The sequence below is a fragment of the Pan troglodytes genome, chromosome 17 (assembly GCF_028858775.2).
Source record: "Pan troglodytes isolate AG18354 chromosome 17, NHGRI_mPanTro3-v2.0_pri, whole genome shotgun sequence".
Classification (NCBI taxonomy): Eukaryota; Metazoa; Chordata; class Mammalia; order Primates; family Hominidae; genus Pan; species Pan troglodytes.
The window spans coordinates 11,522,230-11,542,175 of NC_072415.2; the positions used below are offsets into that span (position 1 = coordinate 11,522,230).

General features: G+C 38.5%; 1 pseudogene; it reads left to right on the forward strand.

Moving 5' to 3' along the window:
* Positions 1–19,946, forward strand: part of LOC107973371 (protein FRG1-like) — a 42,132-nt pseudogene that overhangs the window by 18,308 nt on the left and 3,878 nt on the right.

Below are 19,946 nucleotides of genomic sequence, written 5' to 3' on the forward strand. Positions count from 1 at the left end.
TACATTTTTCTCTACTACCAGTGTAATTTAAAAGCATCTATCAATTCTCTGTATGTGCTTCATGTTAGATTTCCGGTCATATGTTTGATTTTCTTTTTAGAATAGTCTTGATTTCAGATAATTTCAAATCTAAAGCTCAAACAATTTCAATCTAAAATGTAGGAATTTTCTTACAGTTAAAGAAGTGAAGTGTTATATTTTTTCGTTGCATGCATCCGGCACATGCGTTGTAGTCTTGAATTTCCATAATGCTCCTGTGAGGTGGATGTGAGCTCAGCCTTACAGACAGTAAGACAGCCTCTGAACCTCCTTACATCCTCGTGGTTTTTGTCAGTCAGTTCATGGAAATCACAGTGATTTCAAGGTGTGGTAAGAGAGGATGTGTACCCAGGCCCAGCTGACTCCAGAGGCCAGTCTCAGTATTTCATAGCACATTGCTTCTCAGGAAACAGGTCACTGAGGAAATGCAGATTGGTTTGTGACTTACATTTAATTTTATTTATTTATATTTTATTGTATCATGTTTAAATTATTTTTCATTTGGATATCATCACAAAAGTGTTATTGAAGGCAACAATTGCAAATATATGTGCAGTGCTTTGCACTTATACAAAGATACAATGATACTTACACAAAGATTGAGTTTTTCACTATTTAAAGCAATTTTCAGATGAAATACAAAGTTTTCTGGATCTCTTTGGTTAGTCAAGTACTTGGAAGCTCTGAACAGTGATTATTTAGGACTCTTTTCGTACCATTTAATTGCAGGACCTCCTAATCTCTGTCAGCCCTTCACCTTTATGACCTTGCCTTATCTACCAGAACACAGATCCCTCTTACTAAAGGTAGCATTGTGCTACAGGCCCTAGCAGGGAATGTTTTCAGGTCTGGGACCCCTCTAATCAAAACTGTCACAAAGATGTCATTGGCACAAACACGTTATTTGTCATCACTTTCTAAGCAGCCCTGGAACTGGACTCTGGCCACAGAGATCCCTTAGGAGACATGAGTCCTTACCATTGCCAATTGCCTGTTCTGTGGGCGATCCTAATTGTTGAATGCAGATCAATTAACTTATGACATGTGATAGTAAGCATCTATCCAAACTTAGGAGGATATAAGAAGCTAGTAAAATAGGTGGGTTCCAATTAATTAAAAACAAGTTGTGTAATGTTAAACGTTTTAATACTTTGGTAATAGTCTGTGCAATCTAAAATAGCTATTAAGCTTTCAATCTGATCAAATGAACACTTGTCTACTAGGGATAATTTGATCCTAGTGTATTGACTTGGAGGACAAAATTAAATTAGTTAATGATTGCTTTACTGCCTAACAGGATCTGATGTGTAAAATGTTTCTGAAATAATTTTGTCTGTAGTGTTTCTGACACAAGGGCTCTGGAGGAAGCATGTGATAGCACTTACTCATATAGATTATATATATGAAGTAAAAACACATAGCCAGAACCTGTCTTTTTCTGAATATAGTTGCTCAGTTAATTTTTTCTTCTGCATAAGAAATCATCTCGAATGTTCTTATGTGATACGTAAAGTGGGGAAGATGGAAGATAAACATATAACCCATTGGATTCTCTTTTCAAATATCTAGATTAGATCCTGTGCTGAAAGAGAAACCAAGAAAAAAGATGACATTCCAGAAGAAGACAAATGAAATGTAAAACAAGGTGAAATCAGTTATGTGTATGTATGCTTTTCCTTTTAGACCTACAGATTTGACAGTGAAGTGCTTCTCAAAGTGCTTTCAAAATAAATTACCTAATTAGCTGGGTATGGTGAGGCACGCCTGTAGGCCCAGCTACCCGGGAGGCTGAGACAGGAGGATTGTTTGAGCCCAGGAGTTCAAGGCTGCAGTGAGCTCTGATCACCACAGCATTCCAGCCTGGGTGACAGAGCAAGACCCTGTCTGAAAAAATGAAAACTGATGGTCAAGAAGAGGCAACACAATGTAGCCTCTGGGACAGAGCACTGAGCTAAATGCTTTTCTTTTCTTGAGGGTTCAGTTTTCCTAATCATCCTACCAGCTCCCAAAGCTAGTCACTCAGGTTAGTCAATCTCTGTATTCATTCATAGAATGGGCGTAATGCCTGTCAAAGGCTGTGCTATGACCAGGACACGGGACTCCAGACAGCATGCCCTAATAGAAGTGGGGCCTTCTGCTACCCAGTCAATGAGTGGCCCTCCTCTTGAGAGGTCACGAAGATCATCTTTGTTGTTCAAAAGCTCCAGCTTATTTAAAAAATATAATTAGACTTTTTTTTTCTCCCCCAAGACGGAGTCTCGCTCTGTCCCCCAGACTGGAGTGCAGTGCCACGATCTCGGCTCATCACAACCTCCGCCTCCCAGGTTCATGTGATTCTACTGCCTCAGCCTCCCGAGTTGCTGGGACTACAGGCACGCACCGCTACACTCTGCTAATTTTTGTATTTTTAGTAGAGACGGGGTTTCACCATGTTGACCAGGCTGTTCTCGAACTCCTGACCTCGAGTGATCTGCCTGCCTTGGCCTCCCAAAGTGCTGGGATTGCAGGCATGAGCCACTGCGCCTGGCCTACAATTAAACTTTTTTAATAAGTGAAAAAGAAATTAACAGTATTTATAAATTTAATAGTAAATATGTATAATCAGAGTTTGAGGTATTTTTCAATGAAGACATTTTCTTTGCAGAAAGAAATTTCAGAGCTTCCAAGACCACAAACTTAAAATAAGTAAAGAAGACAGTAAAATTCTTAAAAAGGCTCAGAAAGATGGATTTTTGCATGAGACGCTTCTGGACAGGTAGCTATTTACTTATTTCCACTATTTTCAGTAGCCAATAGAAATGGCATATAGAAAACCTACATTCTCTTAAATTACTGTAGTTTTCAAATTTTTGTCTTTATTTCTAATTTATGAGTGTGGTAATATTACCTAGAGAGGACATCATGAGTTTGGGAAAAGACTGTCAAGAAAGAATATCTAAAAATTATAACCAATTCTAAGTATATACTTTAAGAAATTCAGGTTTGACTGTATCTACTTGATAAATTTATCATTATCTTTTTATAACTTTTAGAACCAGAGTTAGAAAGAAGCAGTTTGACTAATATAAAAATTATGTGGATTCTGTTAGAGTAGTTCAGGTTCCTTAAAATAAGCATAGATCAACTAAAAAACTGAGTATAAAAGCTATACAAGTGAAATTGAAGCAGTTTTATTGTAAGATTTGGAAGAGTGCAGGATGTTTATCATAGCACATTATTAATATTTATTACTCTTCCTATGTAGATAAGTGATGTCCTAGATTTACAACATAGAAAAACAGGTAGAGACGTTTAGCTGTGAGGGTACAAGTATAAATCAATTAAGTGCCAGATTTTGATAATCACCAGCTGCTCATTCAAGTCCTATGTTGGAAAGTTACTCTTACCCTTTTTTTACATTACTTGATGAAGGCAATGTTTAATTACATATTTCCTGTTAACTAGCTGGTAGAGTTCATACCTAAAGTCAGTAAATAATGTTAAGAATTTTTTCCAGCTGAGCAAATGAATATGTATCTAGTTGTGAGAAATCAAGAAGAGGATATAAAATATAATCAGGTTGTGGAGTCTAAAATGGAATAAGCTCTATGTCCTGTAACTTTTTTCACTTGTAATAATACAGCATTCTCACCCTGTTAAATGGAAATTTAGAGCACCCTTAAATTCTGGAATAATTAAAATTGCTATTTGGAATGAAAAAGCCCTTAGGCAACATTTATTGAATATTAGGAAATAACTTTTATAAGATTAGGATCCATTTTTTATAGAAACCAAATTTAAAAGTATACATAATTAATATAAGTGTTGTGGTAATACACTAACCAAAATTGAACACGCAGTTTTAAAGCTTTTTATATTTAGTAGCAGTTGAATATACATGACATGTTTTACATAGATTAATTTTACTATTTTTCTTTATTTAAACAAGAGAACCAAATTGAAAGCTGACAGATACTGCAAATGACTGGGATTTTTGTTTCTGCCTTATCTTTTTGTGTTTTTTTCTAAATAAAATATTCAGAGGAAATGCTTTTACAGAGTTATTGAGTTGTTGTGAACTTACTGTTTAGCTAGTAGCTAGTTTAACCAGGATTAAACAAGTTTAATCAGGATTCTTCATGGATGTACTTTTTAGCTAACTACAGTTTTTCACATGGAAATGAAACTTACAGTAAACACTTAACGTACCACAGAATTTTTTTCTGGATTTCCAGTCCTGAAGCATGAAGTGTACTAGAAACCAATTCTTCCTGCTCTACTTGTGGAATCTTTCTTACTGGATCATAATCTTACTTTACTTTATACAATAGATGCTTAATCAGTGCCTTTAATAGGAAGTTAGAAACTCCCAATCCAATCAACAAGGCTTTGATTCTACCTCCTAAGTACTACCCAGATCACAGACAATCCAAATATCAGAACTAGGGGGCTGGACAAAGAGGACAAATCATCTATTAGGGAGTGGGACAGAAAGTGGAAACATTACAAAGGAGCAAGTAGGCTCAGAACAGAGAGGAGAGTAGTACTGGGGAAACTCCCTACTGAGGACAGGTTTGCCACAGTGGTTATGTATGTGATGCTTTTGTCCTCATGGGCTGGAATGGAAGCTGATAAAGAAGTTCAGATGCTACGTGTTGCTTAGGTCTGCTTTGTTGAAGCCTGTCTCTTTCAGAGTTCCTAAACACAATATTCCCGTGGCCTCTAATCCCAGTGAGTGCTCCAAATCCAGGCTGTGTATCAGATGCCACAGGAAATTCTGCCTCAGGACTGAGGTTGGTTCAAGCATCTGGATGATGTCAAAATTCCACATTGTGTGCTGGCCCAACCTGAAAGACCCTATCTAGTTCTAGCCTTTAAATTCCTTCTGTCACCAAATCTAGAGTTACATGGCATCTGTACAAGCTAGGTAGCTGAGGCATGGGATCAGCTCTGTAAAGGAGCTTTTGGAGCTTTTGTTGTAGGTCTAGCTCCAACTTGGCACTCCAGTTCCAATAGCTGGACTTTCTCTCATCGTGTGTTCTGATCCTTGGATTGGGAACAAAGTAACCACTCTGATCCCACAAAGCAGTGGTTCCAGTTCCCAACTGGTGACTATTTTGCCTCCCATGGGACATTTTTGTTTTCACAACTGGAATACAGTGTTAGAGAGTAGAGGCTAGGGATGCTGAGAAGCATGTGGCAGAATCCTGTTCCGCTCAGAATGCTAACAGTGCCAAGGTTATGGAGCCTTCCCACCCAAGGGCTTGGTCTATTCCTTGCTTTTGCCAGCTCCCTAACCCTAAAACACAACAGTTCAAATCTATATGCATAAGCATCTCCTAGGGACATGCACATTTCCAATATCAACTACTGAGACCCATCCGTAGAGATGCAGGCTTAGGAGGTCTAGGATTGGGCTCAAACTTTGCATTTTAACAAGTACTCCAGGTCATTCTGAAGCAATTGATACAAACCACAGAATGAGGAACACCACCTTCAAGAGACTGAATCTTGCTTCCCAACACTAGCTTGGTATCTGAGACCATCTGCCTGCTGACTGGCTTTCCTGGAACAACATTCTGCCTGTAGGCACAGTGTGTTCCTGGACTCCATGTCAACCCATTCACCCTCATGTTCCCTTGGTTCCTGTCCCCAGTCCAGCGAGCAGAACTGATTACAGATCTTGACAACAGAAGTTACAGATTTAAAATAACTTGCCTGTTCCTGTGGACTTTATCCACTAGTGGAGGACAAGTGGACAAGGGGAGAGGGTAGGTGGGGGCTCCTTCCCTATTCCTCCCATTCCACTTTATACAAACCCCAGCTAGACCACTGGGAGAGCAACAGAGGTTAAGAATGACTGCATCTAAATATTGTCATCTGGTCCACTCTTTTTCCATCTTGTACACAAGGATATCATGAGTTTTATTTAAAGCACTACTGAAACCAAGATAAACTCTGGCTTAGCATGCCCCTGACGGATCAGTGTAGCAACCTTATCAAAACCAAGATTACCTAAAAGTACTAACCAAAGGAAAAGCTCCCTCACCCCAACCTATGACTGCTCACATTTTTCAGATTGAATTATTTCAGTTGTATTTTAAGGTTCATTGACTCTTTACCACCTCCAAGCTGCTCCTGAACACAACTGATTATTATTTTTTAATTCTGAAAACTTTCTCACTTCTAGAATTTCCACTTGAGCCTTTGTTATTATTGTAGTTTCTTCTTCTCTGCTGTGATTTCCTATTGATTTATTTTAAGGGTTTTTTGGGTTTTGATTTCAGTAAGAATTACAATAACTACTTTAAAAATCCACACTAATTCCAACATCTGGGTCATCTTGAGGTCAGTCTCTATTGATTGCCTTTTTCTTTGAATTTGTTTCTTTATATGTTTGATATAATGGGATTGAATTCTGAAGATTGTAAAACTAGATTTTGTTTTGTTCCTCTGAAAATTTTGATAATTTTTTGTTTGTTGTATTTTGTTTGATTTTTTTTCTATTGTATACTTTACAATAATTTTTCCTCCAATGGTTTTAACATTTCTATTTCTCAAAATATTTATGTTTATGTTAAAAATTATACAAAGTAGCTTGGTGCAGTGGCTCCCATCGGTAATCCCAGAACTTTTAGAGGCCAAGGCAAGAGGGTCACTCGAGCCCAGGAGTTGGAAACCAGCCTAGACAACAGGGCAAGACCCTGTCTTCACAAAAAATTAATAGGGTGATGCAAAAAGTAATCGCGGGTTTTGCCATTACTTTCAATGGCAAAACCCGCAATTACTCTTGCACCAACCTGATAAAAAATAAGCTGGTTATGGTGGTGGCATGTGCCTGTGGTCTCAGCTATTTGGGAAGTGAAGGCAGAGGTGGGAGGATTGCTTGAGCCCAGGAGTTCCAGACCAGCCTGAGACCCTGTCTCTATGAGAAAAAAAAAAATTAGCTGGGCCCACGTACCTGTGGTACTAGCTACTTGGGAGGCAAAAGCAGAGGTGACAGAATCACTTGGGCCCAGAAGCTCAAGGCTGCAGGGCACTGTGATTGTGCCACTGCACTCCAGCCTGGGTGATGGAGCATGACCCTGACTCCAAATAATAATAATAATTACAAAAAGGAAAGAGTTAGAACACCAGGTTAGGGTTAAGTATTCTAAAATTCAGCTGACTTACTCTGTTCTCTGTAAAACAGGTTGCCACAGAAAATATCACATGCCCAGTTAATTTGAAATTTCAGATAAACAAATACTTTTTTCAGTGTAAGTATATCCCATGCAATATTTGGGACATGCTTATACTAAAATATTATTCCTTGTTTATCTGAAATTGAAATTTAACTGGGTATTACATAATTATAGCAGCCTGACCATAAAAGGTATGTAGGCTGAGCAAAATTCTAGTTTAAACTTCAAGCTTTATAATAAATTCATTATTAATCGAGAACTATTATTTAATGAGACCTGTGTAGATCCCCATATTTATCTTTTTAAATATGGAACTAGGAAAGCTACATAAAGAACATTTATAGAAATAAGTGACTGTTCTATAGCTGAAAGGAAAACTCTAGCTTTTATTTTTCTCCCCATACTTAAGCTTTATTCTACATTTGTATAAACAATAAAATTACAGCTCAACTTTGGAAGCACAGATCATAATAAAGATCCCAGAAACATTTAACAGGTAACAAATCTTTCACATCATCTTACTATAGCAACTAAACATATAGTAACTTAGAATGATCCATTAATTATAAGTAAAGCATAAATTCTTTTACAAAGCCTAACTATTAATATTATTGACCATCATAAGAGCAAATATTTTAAGTAAAACACCATGAATACTTTACAGAAAGGAGCGAGTGGCAGACACAGTCATTCTTGGATTTCTTTCAACACCAGGTTTTCTTCCCTTTTGACCTGAACTGGGAGTTGAATATTTCCTCTCTTTGCCCTCTGACCCTCTAGTCTCTGAAGCATCTTTTGTACTAGAGGTATGTGCAGAGACTTCCTGGAAATTTGGATTTGTAAATTATGCTGTTGTATCTTCTAGGCACTGCAGTGATCGAGATATAGAATGGTTGCTCTTGCTTGTATAAGTGTAACAGTTTGATTCAAAAAAGGAAGTAAAAGGAAGAGAGTTGATTACATTTGGCCACTGACATTAATAATAGTAAATAATAATTGTACTTGTAATATAAACATCTGAAAGTTTTAGTTCTAAGAATGGCTGTCCACATAAGAAAATAATGTAAAATAATTAATGTCTATTATAATTTCTTTAACCAAAGAAAAAGTATAATTTAAAGGTGGCTGTTTAAGGATCAAATTGCAGCAATTGGTAAAAGTAGATATTAGTCATATTTATTAAGTGACACACAGTGATACTGAAGGCACTTATTTCTCAAGAAACATCATTTTCTCCCAACAAGAACATACTACATCCTAGACATGAAATGAAAATAAGCTTTAATTTTCACCACAGGAGGGCGACAATCAGAGAACTGAGGTGGTACAGATCCATTACAGGACCATATCCATGAGTCCATTAGTCTCTACTGTAGGACAGAGCAAGAATTTTTAAAGAATCTCGGTGAAGGCTCCTTTTCAAAAAAATACAAAGAGTAAAGCCTTTGAAACGTAAATTATTTTTTCCAGTTATTACATTGAGGACAAAGTTATAGTTGCAAAGTTAAGATTTTGTAACTATCCCTAAAATTGATTCTCAGTGACTCCCTTGATCTATATATGTTAAGGAAAAAGGCAAGATGAAGATGTGTTAAATGTCTTACAGTTTTTAATAATCAGCTTTAATATAAGGTATACCCAAATAATGGTTAATTAAATGACAATGAAATTATGTTATAGCAGATGCTCACTCATCAACATGCCTTGAAATTAAAGGTTTATAAGGTGCATAAGGGCAAAGTTTTTGATATTGCCATTACATTCACAAAAGTATCTGAGGCACGTACACCATGAAGTTCACTAAGTGCTTGCAAAATAACCAGAACTAAATTTTGTTGAATAAATAAATGAATACTTTTGTATAGCATCTGTTCAAAATCTCTGATGTAAAAATGAAAGTAATCTGAAAATATGCAAAACTGAAATTTCCCACATACAGCTGCCAATTCATACAGACAAAAAGATGAATTTCAAAATGAGAACACGACAATAAAATCAAGTTTCAAAATGGCTGGCCTTTTTTAGCAAAACCTATGTTCAAAAAAAGGAATAAGACATCAAATTGTTTTGAGAACCAAAATTTCACTGCTGCTTTTCTAACACCCTGTTGTTAAGCTGAGCCCCCATCCTCTTACTGTCAATAACAGATTTTCATCATCAAATACAAGAAACAGGCAGGGCACGGTGGCTCACACCTGCAATCCCAGCACTTTGGGAGGCTGAGGCGGGTGGATCACTTGAAGTCAGGAGTTTGAGACAAGCCTGGCCAACATGGTGAAACCTCATCTCTACTAAAAATACAAAAATTAGCTGGGTGTGGTGGCAGGCACCTGTAATCCCAGCTAATCAGGAGGCTGAGGCAGGAGAATTGCTTGAACCTGGGAGTTGGAGGTTGCAGTGAACTGAGATCGAGCCACTGTACTCCAGCCTGGGCGACAGACCAAGACTCTGCCTTAAAAAAAATAAATACACAACATAACAGAATCTCTGGGACACATTCAAAGCCGTGTGTAGAGGGAAATTTATAGCACTAAATGTCCACAAGAGAAAGCAAGAAAGATCCAAAATTGGCACCCTAACATCACAATTAAAAGAACTAGAAAAGCAAGAGGAAACACATTCAAAAGCTAGCAGAAGGCAAGAAATAACTAAAATAGAGAAGAACTGAAAGAAATAGAGACACAAAAAAACCCTTCAAAAAATTAATGAATCCAGGAGCTGGTTTTTTGAAAACATCAACAAAATAGATAGACCGCTAGCAAGACTAATAAAGAAGAAAAGAGAGAAGAATCAAATAGGTGCAATAAAAAATGATAAAGGGGATATCACCACCAATCCTACAGAAATACAAACTGCCATCAGAGAATACTACAAACACCTCTACGCAAATAAACTAGAAAATCTGGAAGAAATGGATAAATTCCTCAACACATACATCCTCCCAAGACTAAACAAGAAAGAAGTTGAATCTCTGAATAGAACAATAACAGGCTCTGAAATTGTGGCAGTAATCAATAGCTTACCATCCAAAAAAAGTCCAGGACCAGATGGATTCACAGCCAAATTCTATCAGAGGTACAAGGAGGAGATGGTACCATTCCTTCTGAAACTACTGCAATCAATAGAAAAAGAGAGAATCCTCCCTAACTCATCTTATGGGGCCAGCATCATCCTGATAGCAAAGCCTGGCAGAGACACAACCAAAAAAGAGAATTTTAGACCAATATCCTTGATGAACATTGATGCAAAACTCCTCAATAAAATACTGGCAAACCAAATCCAGCAGCACATCAAAAAGCTTATCCACCATGATCAAGTGGGCTTCATCCCTGAGATGCAAGACTGGTTCAACATACGCAAATCAATAAATGTAATCCAGCATAAAAACAAAACCAAAGACAAAAACCACATGATTATCTCAATAGATGCAGAAAAGGCCTTTGACAAAATTCAACAACACTTCATGCTAAAAACTCAATAAATTAGGTATTGATGGGACATATCTCATAATAATAAGAGCTATCTATGGCAAACCCACAGTAAATATCATACTGAATGGACAAAAACTGGAAGCTTTCCCTGTGAAAACTGGCACAAGACTGGGATGCCCTCTCTCACCACTCATATTCAACATAGTGTTGGAAGTTCTGGCCAGGGCAGTCAGGCAGGAGAAGGGAATAAAGGGTATTCAATTAGGAAAAGAGGAAGTCAAATTATCCCTGTTTGCAGATGACATGATTGTATATCTAGAAAACCCCATTGTCTCAGCCCAAAATCTCCTTAAGCTGATAAGCAACTTCAGCAAAGTCTCAGGATACAAAATCAATGTACAAAAATCACAAACGTTCTTATACACCAATAACAGACAAACAGAGAGCCAAATCATGAGGGAACTCCCATTCAAAATTGCTTCAAAGAGAATAAAATACCTAGGAATCCAACATACAAGGGAGGTGAAGGACCTCTTCAAGGAGAACTGCAAACCATTGCTCAGTGAAATAAAAGAGGATACAAACAAATGGAAGAACATTCCATGCTCATGGGTAGGAAGAATCAATATCGTGAAAATGGCCATACTGCCCAAGGTAATTTACAGATTCAATGCCATCCCCATCAAGATAACAATGACTTTCTTCACAGAATTGGAAAAAAACTAAAGTTCATATGGAACCAAAAAAGAGCCCGCATCACCAAGTCAATCCTAACCCAAAAGAACAAAGCCGGAGGCATCACGCTACCTGACTTCAAACTATACTACAAGGCTACAGTAACCAAAACAGCATGGTACTGGTACCAAAACAGATATATTGATCAATGGAACAGAACAGAGCCCTAAGAAAAAATGCCTCATATCTACAACTATCTGATCTTTGACAAAGCTGACAAAAACAAGCAATGGGGAAAGGATTCCCTACTTAATAAATGGTGCTGGGAAAACTGGCTAGCCATATGTAGAAAGCTGAAACTGGATCCCTTCCTTACACCTTATACAAAAATTAATTCAAGACGGATTAAAGACTTACATGTTAGACCTAAAACCATAAAAACCCTAGAAGAAAACCTAGGCAATACCATTCAGGACATAGGCATGGGCAAGGACTTCATGTCTAAAACTCCAAAAGCAATGGCAACAAAAGCCAAAATTGAGAAATGGGATCTAATTAAACTAAAGAGCTTCTGCACAGCAAAAGAAACTACCATCAGAATGAACAGGCAACCTGCAGAATGGGAGAAAATTTTCACAACCTACTCATTTGACAAAGGGCTAATATCCAGAATCTACAATGAACTCAAACAAATTGACAAAAAAAAAAAAGACAACCCCATCAAAAAGTGGGCAAAGAAAATGAACAGACACTTCTCAAAAGAAGACATTTATGCAGCCAAAAAACACATGAAAAAATGCTCATCATCACTGGCCATCAGAGAAATGCAAATCAAAACCACAATGAGATATCATCTCACACCCGTTAAAGTGGCAATCATTGAAAAGTCAGGAAACAACAGGTGCTGGAGAGGATGTGGAGAAATAGGAACACTTTTACACTGTTGGTGGGACTGTGAACTAGCTCAACCATTGTGGAAGTCAGTGTGGTGATTACTCAGGGATCTAGAACTAGAAATACCATTTGACCCAGCCATCCCATTACTGGGTGTATACCCAAAGGACTATAAATCATGCTGCTATAAAGACACATGCACATGTATGTTTATTGTGGCGTTATTCACAATAGCAAAGACTTGGAACCAACCCAAACGTCCAACAATGATAGACTGGATTAAGAAAATGTGGCACATATACACCATGGAATACTATGCAGGATAAAAAATGAAGAGTTCATGTCCTTTGTAGGGACATGGATGAAACTGGAAACCATCATTCTCAGCAAACTATCACAAGGACAAAAAACCAAACACTGCATGTTCTCACTCATAGGTGGGAATTCAACAATGAGAACACATGGACACAGGAAGGGAAACATCACACACTGGGGACTGTTGTGTGGTGGCGGGAGTGAGGAGGGATAGCATTAGGAGATATACCTGATGCTAAATGACGAGTTAATGGGTGCAGGACACCAGCATGGCACATGTATACATATGTAACAAACCTGCACGTTGTGCACATGTACTCTAAAGCTTAAAGTATAATATAAAAAAAAAAGAAGTCAAGAAACAACAGATGCTGGCAAGGCTGTGGAGAAATAAACACTTTTACACTCTTGGTAAGAATGTTAATTAGTTCAGTCATTGTGGAAGACAGTTTGGCGATTCTGCAAGGATCTAGAACCAGAAATACCATTTGACCCAGAAATCCCATTACTGGATATATATCCAAAGGACTATAAATCATTCTATTATAAAGATGCATGCACGCATATGTTTATAGCAGCACTATTCCCATTTGCAAAAACATGGAATCAATCCAAATGCCCATCAATGATAGACTGGATAAAGAAAATGTGGTACATACACGCCATGGAATACTATGCAGCCATAAAAAGGAATGAGATCATGTCTTTTGCAGGGACATGAATGAATCTGGAAACCATCATCTTCAGCAAACTAATACAGGAACAGAAGACCAAACACCACATGTTCTCACTCATGAGTGGGAGCTGAATAATGAGAACACCTGGACACAGGAAGGGGAACAACACACACTGGGGCCTGTCAGTGGGGACGGGGAGGGAAAGCATCAGGATAAATAGCTAACGCATGTGGGGCTTAATACCTAGGCACCTAGGCGGTGGGTTGATAGGTACAGCAAATCATCATAATGCACGTTTACCTACGTAACAAACCTGCATGTCCTGCACATGTATCCTGGAACTTAAAATATAATTTAAAAAAATAAAAAGAAAACAAGAGTACTGTTCCGCAGCCTGTACAGCAAGCATGATGCTGACATCTGCTCAGCTTCTGGGGAGGCCTCAGGAAACTTAACAATCATGGTGGAAGGGAAAGCAAGAGCAGGAGGAAGAGAGAGAGGGGGAAGGTCCTACACACTTTAAACAACAAGATCTCATGAGAACTCTATCACAAGAGCAGCGCTAGAGGGATTATGCTTAACCATTAGAAACTGCTCCCGTGGACCAGCCACCTCCCAGCAGGCCCCATCTCTGAGAGTGGGAACCACTGGAGGCTGCTCCCATGGACCAGCCACCTTCCAGCAGGCCCCGTCTCTGACACTGGGAACCACTGGAAACTGCTCCCATGGACCAGCCACCTCCCAGCAGGCCCCATCTCCGAAACTGGGGATTACATTTCTATAGAAGTTTCCAATAATGTTGGAACACATACTAATAACATATTTATAAAAATACAGTCCAAAGTAGACCAAACACCATTCACTCTTCAATTTGAAAGTTTTCCCTCTATTCTAATGTCACAATCTCCAGCGTTATTAATCAGAATCCTGCATTTAAGGGCATCTGTTAAATTTTATAGCTGATTATAAAACCATCATTTAAAGAGGACCAAAATGAGACAACAATTGTCTGTGGATGATCAAAACATTAAGGGCAGCCACAGTTAAAGACACGAACAACAGCCTTTAAAGTAGAATTTGCTGTAGAGCCTATTATGAGGGAGATATTTCTAGTTATTACCTCTTTTATTCTAAACCATGGAAAAAGGACCTATCAAATAAAGTCCTTCTAGACAGTGAAGGGCTCCTGGCAATGTTCTCTTTAATCCATGATGTGGGATAAGGGGAGTTTTGACTGATTATGAGGCAATGTGTATACCACTAAAGTTTCAACACCGTAAAAGGAAAAAAATGGGTGAGGGAAGTCCTGGAAGAACCAGATGGGGCCGTAGCAGAAGATGATTTCAATCCACTGACCCCTGAATTGTGGGCTGGTTGTGCTGCATCGCTCTGTGACTTATGGTTCTGCCGCAACAAAGATCTAATTCTCAGGGTTATAGGAAAAGACACATGCGGTACCCCTAAGGCACAGAGAAGGGAGAAATCCAAACCTGACTTAAGTCTAGGGTTCTTAAACCACACAATCTGCTCACAAGGAGGACCTTAACTCTGAAGATACTGATTTGGGGCTGTTTCAAAGAAAGAAATTATAAATATGAGCGGGAAAGAGAACAACCTTCCCAATATCCAGTGGCAAAAAAATGAGGGAGAGGGAAGGAAGGAGAAAGGGAAGGAAGGAGAGAGGGAAGAAAGGAGGGAAGGAAGGAGAGAGGAAGGAAGGAAGTAGGGAGGGAGGGAGATAGGGATGGAAGGAACGAGAGAGGGAAGGAATGAAGGAAAGGAGAGAGGGAAGGAGGGCAGGAAGGAAGGAAGGAAAGAAGGAAGGAGAGAGGGAAGGAAAGAGGGAGGGAAGGAAGGAAGGAGAGAGGGAAGGAAGGAGGGAAGGAAGGAGGGAAGGAAGAAAAGGAAGGAAAGAGGGAAGGAAGGAAGGAAAGGTGGAAGGAAGGAGGGAAGGAGGGAAGGAAGGAAGGAAGGAAGGGAAGGAACTTGGATACGCACAAAAACAAAATTTAAATTAAAACGGAAGTCTATCATCTGACCTAATTGAAAATGTTCTATTTTCTAAAACAACTTATACAGTCCAAAGATAAAAGGGTGCTGATTGGTATTTGTAACTCTCTAGCACATATTCGAATCAATTTTAACATCTGCTGAAATCTGCCAATTGGCATACTTTCACAAACTTAATACTGGAGCTCAAACTTTGTTTATACCTGAGATTTCACTAAATTTAAACATTGCATCCCCTAATCCTAGCAGAGTAACTGCATATAGAATAGAGGACACATATTTATGCCTCACATTTGTTACCTTGACTAAATTTCCCGTAGTCATAGAAGTCTTTGTCCATAGGGGACATGGATGCTCTGACCTAATGAGAAACAAATTGATATTAAATCATTTGCACTTACGCATTGACTTCACCAAATGTAACCTTACAAAACTCCCTCTCCTGTTTTTTTTAATTTGATTTATTTTTAATTTTTCATTTTTTTTAGAGATGGGGTCTTGCTCCATTACCCAGGCTGAATGAAGTGCAGTGGCACAATCATAGCTCACTGCTGCCTTGAACTCCTGGGCTCAAGCAGTCCTTCCATTTTAGCCTTACAAGTAGCTGGGATTACAGGCATGCACCAACACAGCCAATTAAAAAAGTGAAGTCTTGCTATGTTGCCTAGGCTGGTCTCTAACTTCGGGCCTCAAGCAATCCTCCTGCCTCGGCCTCCCAAAGTGCTGGGATTACAGGTGTGAGCTATCGTACCTAGCCTCCCCATCTTGATAAATTAGGAAATATGGTCCAACATAAATTACAACATGACTTCAAATAAATAAAACTTATTATATAAGACCTAATTAATTAGTGAAGGGGTGATAATCCTCATTGCTTCAATGTTTAGCAGTAGAATTTGGCCTGTTCTTAAACCTGCAAATAATAAATGGCGTTTCACAGTGGATTACTGTAATGTGACTGCAGTGCTCCCATCCATTAAGGCCCTCGTACCCAATGCCTAATATTGTGGTTAATTTTTTTTTATTTCAATAGGTTTTTGGGGAATATAATGGTGTTTTGTTTTTTTATTTCAATAGGTTTTTGGGAAACAGGTGGTGTTTGCTTACAGGAATATGTTCTTTAGTGGCGATTTCTGAGATTTGTGGTGCACCCATCACCCAAGCAGTGTACACTGTACCCAATGTGTAGTGTTGTATCCCTCACCACACCCACTCCACCACTCCCAGCCTTTCCCTGAGTCCACGAAGACCATTGTATCATTCTTATGCGTTTGCATCCTCATAGCTTAGCTCTCACTTATGAATAAGAACATACAATGTTTGGTTTTCCATTCCTAGGTTGCTTCACTTAGAATAATGGTGTCCAGTTTCATCCAGGTTGCTGTGAATGCATTATTTCATTCTATCTTATGGCTGAGTAGTAATCCATGTGGTAAATATTTATACCACATTTTCTTTCTCCACTTACTGATTGATGGGCATTTAGGCTGGTTTCAAATTCTTCTAATTGCATACTGTGCTGCTATAAACATACGTGTGCAAGTATCTTTTTCATATAATGACTTATTTTCCTCTGAGTGGTACCCAGGAGTGGAATTACTGGATCAAATGATAGATCTGCTTTTACTTCTTTGGAAATCTCCTCACTGTTTTCCATAGCTGTTGTACTAGCTTACATTCCCTCCAAAAAGTGCAAAAGTGTTCCCTTTTTACCACATCCATGCCAATATCTATAGTTTTTGATTTTTTGATTATGACCATTCTTGCAGGAGTGAAGGGGTATCATATTGTATTGTGGTTTTGATTTGCATTTCCCTGATAATTAGTTATGTTGAGCATTTTTTCATGTGTTTGTTGGCCAGTTGCTTATCTTCTTTTGAGAATTGTCTGTTCATGTCCTTAGCCCACTTTTTGATGGGATGTTTTTCTTGCTGGTTTGTTTGGGTTCCTTGCAGATTCTGGGTATTAGTCCTTTAATCAGAAGTACAGATTGCAAAGATTTTCTCCCACTCTGTAGGTTACCTGTTTACTATGCTGATTATTTCTGTTACTGTGCAGAAGCCTTTTAGTTTAATTAAGTCTCATCTATTTATCTTTGTTTTAGTTGCATTTGCTTTTTGGGTTATTGGTCATGATCTCTTTGCCTAAGCCAGTGTCTAGAAGAGTTTTTCCAATGTCGTCTTCTAGAATTTTTATGGTTTCAGGTATTAGATTTAAGTCCTTGATCCATCTTGAGTTGATTTTTGAATAGGGTGAGAAATGAGCATCCACTTCCATTCTGCTATGTGTGGCTTTCCATTTATCTCAGCACCATTTGTTAAATGCTATTCTTTCTCTGCTTTATGTTTTTGTTTGTTTTGTTGAAGATTAGATGACTGTAAGTATTTAGCTTTATTTCTGGGTTCTCTATTATGTTCCATTGATCTATATGGCTATTTTTATATCAGTACCATGTTGTTTTGGTGACTATGGCCTTCTAGTATAGTTTGAAGTCAGCTTCTAGATTTGTTCTTTTTGCTTGGTCTTGTTTTGGCTATACAGACTCTTTTTTGGTTCTAGGCTTTTACTACCTTAAGGTATGTCCCTTCTATGTCTTTTTTAGTTCCATGTGAATTTTTGTAGTTCTGTGAAGACTGATGTTGGTACTTTAATGGGGATTGCATTGAGTTTGTAGATTGCTTTTGGCAGTATGGTATTTTCACAATATTGATTTTACCCATCCTTGAGCATGGGGTATGTTTCCATTTGTTTGTATCTATGATTTCTATCAGCAGTGTTTTGTAGTTTTCCTTGTAGAGGTCTTTTGTCTCTTTGGTTAAGTATTCCAGATATAATTAAGATTTTGTCTGCAAAGATTGCATGCAATTGACAATTATAGGAATATACTATTATAATTATAGGAATTATAATATTCCTAAGGTTTTTATTGCAGCTATTGTAAAAGGGGGTGAGTTTTTTATTTAATTCTCAGCTTGTTCACTATTACTGTATAGCAGAGCCACTGACTTGTGTACATTAATTTTTTATCCCGAAACTTTGCTGAATTCATTTACCAGTTCTAGTAGCTTTTGGGATGAGTCTTTAGGCTTTTCTGGGTACATGATCATGTCATCAGCAAAGAGTGACAGTTCGACTTCCTCTTTACCGATTTGGATGCACTTTATTTCTCTTATCTGATTGCTCTGGTGAGGACTTCTAGTACTGTGTTGAATAGAAGTGGTGAAAGTTGGCATCATTGTCTTCTTCCAGTTCTCAGGGGGAGTGTTTCAACTTTTCCCCATTCCATATAATGTTGGCTGTGTGTTTGTCATATATGGCTTTTATTACCTTAAGGTATGTCCCTTTGATGTTGATTTTGCTGAGGGTTTTAATCATAAAGGGATTCTGGATTTTGTCAAATGCTTTTTCTATGTCAATTTTGCTGAGGGTTTTAGGCATAAAGGGATGCTGGATTTTGTCAAATCCTTTTTCTGCATGTATTGAGATGATCATGTGATTTTTTTAAAAATTCTGTTTATATTGTGTATCACATTTATTGACTTGCAGATGTTTAACCATCCTGCATCCCTGGTTTCTCTTCAGATTGTATACATCTTTCGCCTTATGATGGTTAATTTTATTTGCCAAGTTGGGTTGCCTAGATATTTGGTTAAACACTCTGGATGTGTCTGTGAGGGTGTTTCTTGATGAGATGAACATTTGAATATGTAGACTTAGTAAAGTAGTTGCCCTCCCCAGTGTGAGTGGGCCTCATCCAGTCCACTAAAACCCAAATAAAACACAAGGGTAGAGGGAGAGAGAATTCACTCTCTTTGATTTCAGAGCTGAGACGTAGATCTTCTCTCGCCTTTGAAGTCAGACGTGGACTGTAACTTATGCCATCAGCTTTCCTGGTTCTCAGGACTTTAGGCTTGGACTGGAACTCCAACATCGGCAGTCCTGGTTCTCCAGCTTGCTGACTGAAGGTCTTGGGACTTCTTAGCCTCCATAACCACATGAGCCAATTCCTTACAATAAACCTATATATATTCATGCAACTGATAAATATTTTGTTGTTACAGATTTGGCTACCATGTTCTTTTTGTGCCTATTTTAACAGAGTCTCAGTCATAGCCTGCCTTCGTCTCTGAAGGGACCAGGTGACCCACGGAGTGCCTCGGCAGCCTTGTCATTGCATGCAATCTTCACAGACAAGATCTCACTGCAACCACCTTTCTACAGGAGCACAGGTGTGACATTATACTGATGACATCATTCTCAGAGAAAATTCGCTTTACCCACTAAGGACACACAGATACAAGGAGGCTTACACAAAGGGAATGGATGTTTCCCAACACAGTAGTGCAAGGCCCTGCCACTTTGCTTCAATTCCTGAAAATTCCTTGGTAAATATGGGGCTGCCCTATTCCTGAGACTTTCAAAAAATAGTTATTCATCCTCTCAGCGTCCACAATGTTAATACAAGCCTAATATTCTTTAATTTGTGTTTTGTTTTTTGGAGGCACAGTCTTGCTCTGTTACCCAGGCTGGTATGAAGTGGCACGGTTTCAGCTCACTGCAGCCTCGACCTCCTGAGCTCAAGCAGTTCTCCCATCTCGGCCTTCCAAGTAGCTAGGACTGCAGGTGTGTGCCATGACACTCAGCTAATTTTTTTTATTTTTTTGTAGAGAAAAGGTCTCACTATGTTACCCAGGCTGATCTCAAACTCCTGGGCTGAAGCGATCCTCTTGCCTCAGCCTCCC